Raw genomic sequence first — 5795 nt, forward strand, 5'->3', positions numbered from 1 at the left:
CGGAAAGGTAGCTTCTCAGTTAGTGGTGACCTAAAGCTTTTATACATGGCTTCACATTCAAATACCCCATTCCTTTCATCATGATCGCCTATCCCTCCCTTACACATCCCTGCAGACCACCTTTTGACTTCTTTCCAAGACTGTTGGTCTCTTTAATCTGATTTCCACACCTTCAAAACACATATAGACACAACAGAATCCATCCCTGACTTTTCTCCTAGAGAGTTAAAAAGATAGAATTAACTAATTAATTAATTATGGTACTGGAGATTGAACCCAGGGGCACTTTACCATTGAGCTATATCTCCAGCACATTTTACTTTTTTATTTTTGGGGGCAGGGTCTTGCTAAGTTGCTAAGGGCCTTGCTAAGTTACTGAGGCTGGTCTCCACCACCTTGCAATTCTCTTTCCTCAGCCTCCCAAGTTGCTGGGATTACATGTGTACACCACCACGCCAGGTAGGTAAAAGGATAGAATTAAGATGGAGAAATGTTAAGTTTTTTTTTTTTTTTCTTTCCCCCAAACGGTTTAAAAGATGAGAGCAAAAGGAGCCCTCAAGTCAATAAGCCTGAAGCCAAAATAATTATTGATACACAATAAAGACTGCTATAAAATAAGTATAAAGATATATACAGAGGGCAGCGCCCAAAAGATGGCTTGGGAGGGTGTGGGGAAACTTTCAGCTTCCTGTGCCCTCCGTAAAAACATCAGTCAAAGTAAAGTGTGACTGTTATTCACACAGCTTCAAGATAATCCCCACAGGCCTTCTGTCCCTTCCCTATCACCATCCACTCTACCCCTTCCCCACCCACTTTACACACACACACACACACAGGCACGCGCACACACCTCCTCCTCTGCATAGTCTAGAATCTCACCTACATAAAAATTCTGAACTCTTAAGAAATGATGCCATAAATCTGGCCTATGGGAGTCTAATACTTCCACACCTTAGGCATTTAGTAAATTTTGTCCTTTCCTGCTTCTAAAAAAACAAAAACTCTGGCTTATCTCCACTAACATCTCAATAGCCCAAAGGTGACAGTAACACCTCCTGCCCACCATCCATTGCCATATTGATTGACACATTACTAACACCCAAGGGGGCCTTTCTCTTTAAAACAAGACGGAATGCACTGCCCAAAGTCAAGCAAACAGGAACTCCAAATGATCCTTATTTGTTTTCAACTGTCTACATTCTCTCCTCATTTCTAAGGGATAGAAGCAAGCAGCAGGTAATTTCTTTCCTTATGAATGTCATTTACTTCTTGCATCCTCAGTGTACTGGCCTCTGTCACCACACAGGACGACTGTAAATATCCAACTCTAGTGCTTCACAGAGCTTTCCACCCTAGAGATCCACCCCATCACTTCCTGCAGGCATCTCTTCTGGTGCCTATTGTAACTTTTGGGGAAGGCAGCGGTGGTGGTGGTGTGTGCATACACTTATCAGCCTGTCCAAAAACGAAGATGAAATAACCCTTATAGATCACAAAGAATCCATCCAACTGCCTCGTTTTCCTGAGGAGCAAGTAAGTCCCAGAAAGATTTGACCAAGGTTATAAAGCAAGTTAAGCATGGCTGAGGAGTTCTTTTGTTCCCAAAATACTTCTATAATGTATAAGCGCTATGGGGAACTCTGCTCCCAGTATGACCCCCTCAGACATAACGACTACAAACTGGATAAAATACAGAACACAATAAAAATGAACAAAGCTGGCAAATTTTGGAAAGAAGCTGAAAACTGGAAGAAGGAACTGGTATGAATAATTCCTCATCTTTGGAGCTCTGGTTTGAGAGTGGTCCAGCTAAAGTTCAAATTAAAAACCAAATCCGAGGCTTTCAGTCCTGAAGAACAAGAAAACAGAGAGAGCCCAGAGCAGCCACAGATAACAGGAAGCAGAAAGACAAGACCCAGAGGAGAGTCCCAGGTTCTGTGTGCAAATTGTGCCCAAGAAAGCCTGACCCCTGAAATATGCACGCACGCACACACACACACACACACACACACACACACACACACACACACACACAACATAATCCAAAGACCTCAGTTAAGAACAAAAGAACTGGAATGAAGCCAAGTGCAATAGTGCATGCCTGTAATCCCAGCCACTTGAGAGGTTGAGGAGGATTAAATATTCTAGGACAAAGCTGGACAATTTAGTGAGACCCTGTCTCAAAAATGAAAGTACAGTTTAGTGGGTCCAATTGCCAGCACTAAAATAACAACAAAAAATGCACTGAGATTTGAACTACCTGCTATTGCTGGTAACAGAGCTTGTAGTTCTGAGTCTGCTGCCTGCTAATAAAAACATCAACAGAAACCTGAGTCCCCACAACATAACATTCATAATGTGCAGTACATAATACCAAATTACAAGAAGAACTAGAAAAATTAAACTCATTCACCAAGGACAATCACCAGAGGGCAATTTCAAAATGATGACATGTTGAGACGATGAGACAAGGATAGTGAAGGCACAGCTATTATAACTGAGCTCATGAAGTAAAAGAAAACATGCTCAAAATGAAGGAAAAAACAGTAAGTAAGATAGAAAAAGTTTTTTTTTTTTTAAATAGAAACTTTATATCAGAAATAGAGTAAAATTCAACGAATTGGCTTTAAGAACAGAATGAAGATGACAAAGGAAAGAGTGAAGCTTGAAGTAGAAAAACAGAAATTATACAAACTGAAATAACAGTTTCTAGAAAAACCACTCTTAGAAGTGTTCACCAGATTGTACAAAGTGATTACTTTCTGTTATCAGAAATGTTGATACAACAGAAACAATAACTTGAGACCACAGAGTTAGAAAAGCTATTACTGGCAATTTTGTTGGACCAGTCCACCCTCATCTACTAATTAAACCTCTTGGGGTTTTCCAGATATAAGTAGAGAAAATGTGAAGGCGGAAAACGAAAGCACAGGATCAGAATTAAAACCCAAGCTAAATCTAATACCCAAAGTCTCAGGAAGCAAATCAAATGTTCCACTATCTGTTGGGGAGCAAGAAGAATCGTTTCTTTCCTCCTATAATTGATGAGACAACATTCAGGATTGTTCAGAGGAAACTGCCAAGAGAGACTTCGATGTTTTTTCTGCCTTGCACAGTATCTTCAACAAAAAGCTAATCTGGGGGCTGGGGTTGTGGTTCAGTGGTAGAGCACTTGCCTAGTATGTATGAGACATGGGGTTCAATCCTCAGCACCACATAAAAATAAATAAAATAAAGGTATTGTGTCCATCTACAATAAATAAATAAATAAATAAATAAATAAGGGGGGGCGCAGGCTGATGGCAGACCCAGGTAGGAGCAATCAGTAGATCTGAAGCTGCAGAGTGCCAGCAGCTTGGCAAGAGTCAAGCCAGTGCCACCTGGGTTGGCAGAAGCTGTTAACCTGAACACCGACACTGACTTACCTTCACTAATTCAAGTCACTTATGTTGGACCTCAGCACAGTCTAAGTACAAATAGAAGAAACATAAGCTACAGAAGACATGTCATTTTGGTAAGGCCAGCCCTTTTCTCATCCTCTCCTCCATACCCCTTCTCCCCACACAAGGGAAGAAGAGAATTGAGAATAACTATTTCTGACTGAAGTGCAAAACAGAACACGACAACATGCCCTCTAAGTGTAAAAAAGCTTGCATGGGGAATGAAGCACCCAGTTCTACCACTAATATATTGCTAGAAACGTCTTTTACACTCTTTGGGTCAGTTTCATGTGTCAACTGAAAGGTCAGACTAAATGATATTTAACAATGATATATTACTATCCTTTCCAATGGCACCAAGTTTAACATTCCTGTTCATGTTATCTCTGTCTGTCCTTGAGGAAACTATAAATAACAGACCCCAAAAGACAAAAGCAAAGACATGTCAATTCACTTGATTTATTATAATACCTCAATATTATATAATTATTCAAAAATCTTAAAGAACTTTTAAAAAGTCATCATTAATTATTAAATTATGCCAATAACAGAGACTTCAATACCTGTCTGTGATGGAAGGGTGCTATTTAATGTCTTCCACCTGAAAGTGCTCCTAATTCTCCTAGGATAACTTTTCAATCTATGTAACCCTTAAGATGAGAAGACAGATAATCTTATCCCTCATATGACACAAAAGTGAACAGCTTTAAGTGACTTGTGGCCCTTTTTTAAACCCAGTAACAGAGACAAGACTAGAATCCAATAATCTCATTGCTATGCATCAGGTTCTTTTCACTTACCAAAGAAAAATTATCAGAGAACTAAGAGTATAAGAAGACTGGAAGTAGAATGAACAGACTTAAGAACTTTCATACACTTTCGGGAGCATTTATTAATAACTTGAGATGAGTGTATCTATTTGAAAAACTGGCATTTGAACCACCTAGCTCTGCTGTTTCCTCTCCTAACAAGTAGTCCATAGTTGAGACTAGGCTGCCTTGCAATTAGCCCATGTTTGTGAGGTTTAGCAACAGAACCACATGTCTAAAATTGTTAATTATTCACCTGCTTTAAGAAAGATGACTGAATCAGAGGAACATGCTGGATCCCTTTAACCTCGAGGAGTCTATGATTAGGATTGTCAAGTGACCATAAAGATTATAACAGGCATGGCAAAAGTAGTTAAACAACAAGTCACAACAATTACCCTAAGGAGAAAGGATCCAAAAGGGCTTTAGTTACCTACTAATCTTCAAGGTAACCCTAATCAGAAAGACCATCATGTTTATTGTATAAAGAAGAAGAAACAAAGCTTGAAGTCATATAGCAGATAAGTGATCTGCTATAAGAAAAGTAGATTCTTACCCAGTTTATTTCTGCTATAAATTTTGCTTTCTCCTCTCCATGATAACAGATCTCTAGGTAGTTCTGTATCAAATCTTACTCTGAGGAAAGCCCACAGTGCATCACACTCAGAAGTCAGCCCTAGGGATAAAACAGTGAGTTGAAATAGACTCTGTATTCTTGGCATTTATAGTACACAGCAACAGAAAAAAAGAATCCTATTATTAAACATAAATTATAGAGAATACAATTTAATAGAAATTGACTCACCCAGGGAGGTCTAGGAAGGTTCCCCCTAGTGAGAACGTTCCAAGACAAGAGCATGGTGAGTTTGAGAAGCTAAAAGTGAATCTATGTGGACGAAAAACTAAGAACCAATAAAAGTACAAGGTAAGAGAAAACGAGAGAGGTATGGAGAGAGTCACACCATGCAGACCCTTGGAGGACAAATTATGGATTTGTGTCTTTATCCAAAGAGTTAGAAGAAATCACTTTATTATTAAATAGGAGTGAAACAAATACATTCCAAAAAGATCACTTTGGCTTCAGTATGGAAAACAGATGGAAGGAAGAATGATACAAAGAATCAGTTACGAGGCAGGTTCTATAGTCCAGGAGAGACAATGGTGACAAAATGGGCACATACTCTCTCTTACCATGTACTCTCTCTTACCATGTACCAGGCACCATTCATTCTCAGCACTTTATGTGAATAAATTTAATCCTCATAACAATTCCATGACACTAGTATTTCTATCCATAAAACAGGGGCTAATTAATTAATTCAACTATATAAGGTGCCCCACTTCATGTTCATTCTTTATCTCAATAGGTCCTTTGCAAACACCTTTAATCAACTTGCCCTCCTTCATACTCAAAACTTCAATCCTGGTTGAACCAAACTAAGGAACCCTCCAGACTCATACCAAAGCAACTAAGTGCTTGCCACAGAGAAACCAATCACTAGTATGACGAAATAGTGTCTTTTTTTGGGGGGAGGGGGATGGAGGG

At 39.3% G+C, this 5795-nt stretch overlaps 1 protein-coding gene across 7 annotated transcripts in view; it reads right to left on the reverse strand.

The window, feature by feature from the left end:
* The window catches only part of LUZP1 (leucine zipper protein 1), a 96125-nt gene that overhangs the window by 32360 nt on the left and 57970 nt on the right, over nt 1–5795 (reverse strand). For 2 of the 7 annotated variants that reach the window (XM_079147922.1, XM_079147919.1), the window contains exon 2: nt 4806–4925. The exons of 3 other annotated variants lie outside the window; for them this stretch is intronic. The gene's annotated coding sequence lies outside the window, so the exon portion shown is untranslated. Of the gene's footprint in view, nt 1–4805; nt 5398–5795 lie in introns of those variants that run through there. 2 more of the 7 variants (XM_079147920.1, XM_079147918.1) reach the window with 1 other exon arrangement.

Source organism: Sciurus vulgaris (assembly GCF_902686455.1).
Source record: "Sciurus vulgaris genome assembly, chromosome: 1".
In the NCBI taxonomy this organism is placed as follows: domain Eukaryota; kingdom Metazoa; phylum Chordata; class Mammalia; order Rodentia; family Sciuridae; genus Sciurus; species Sciurus vulgaris.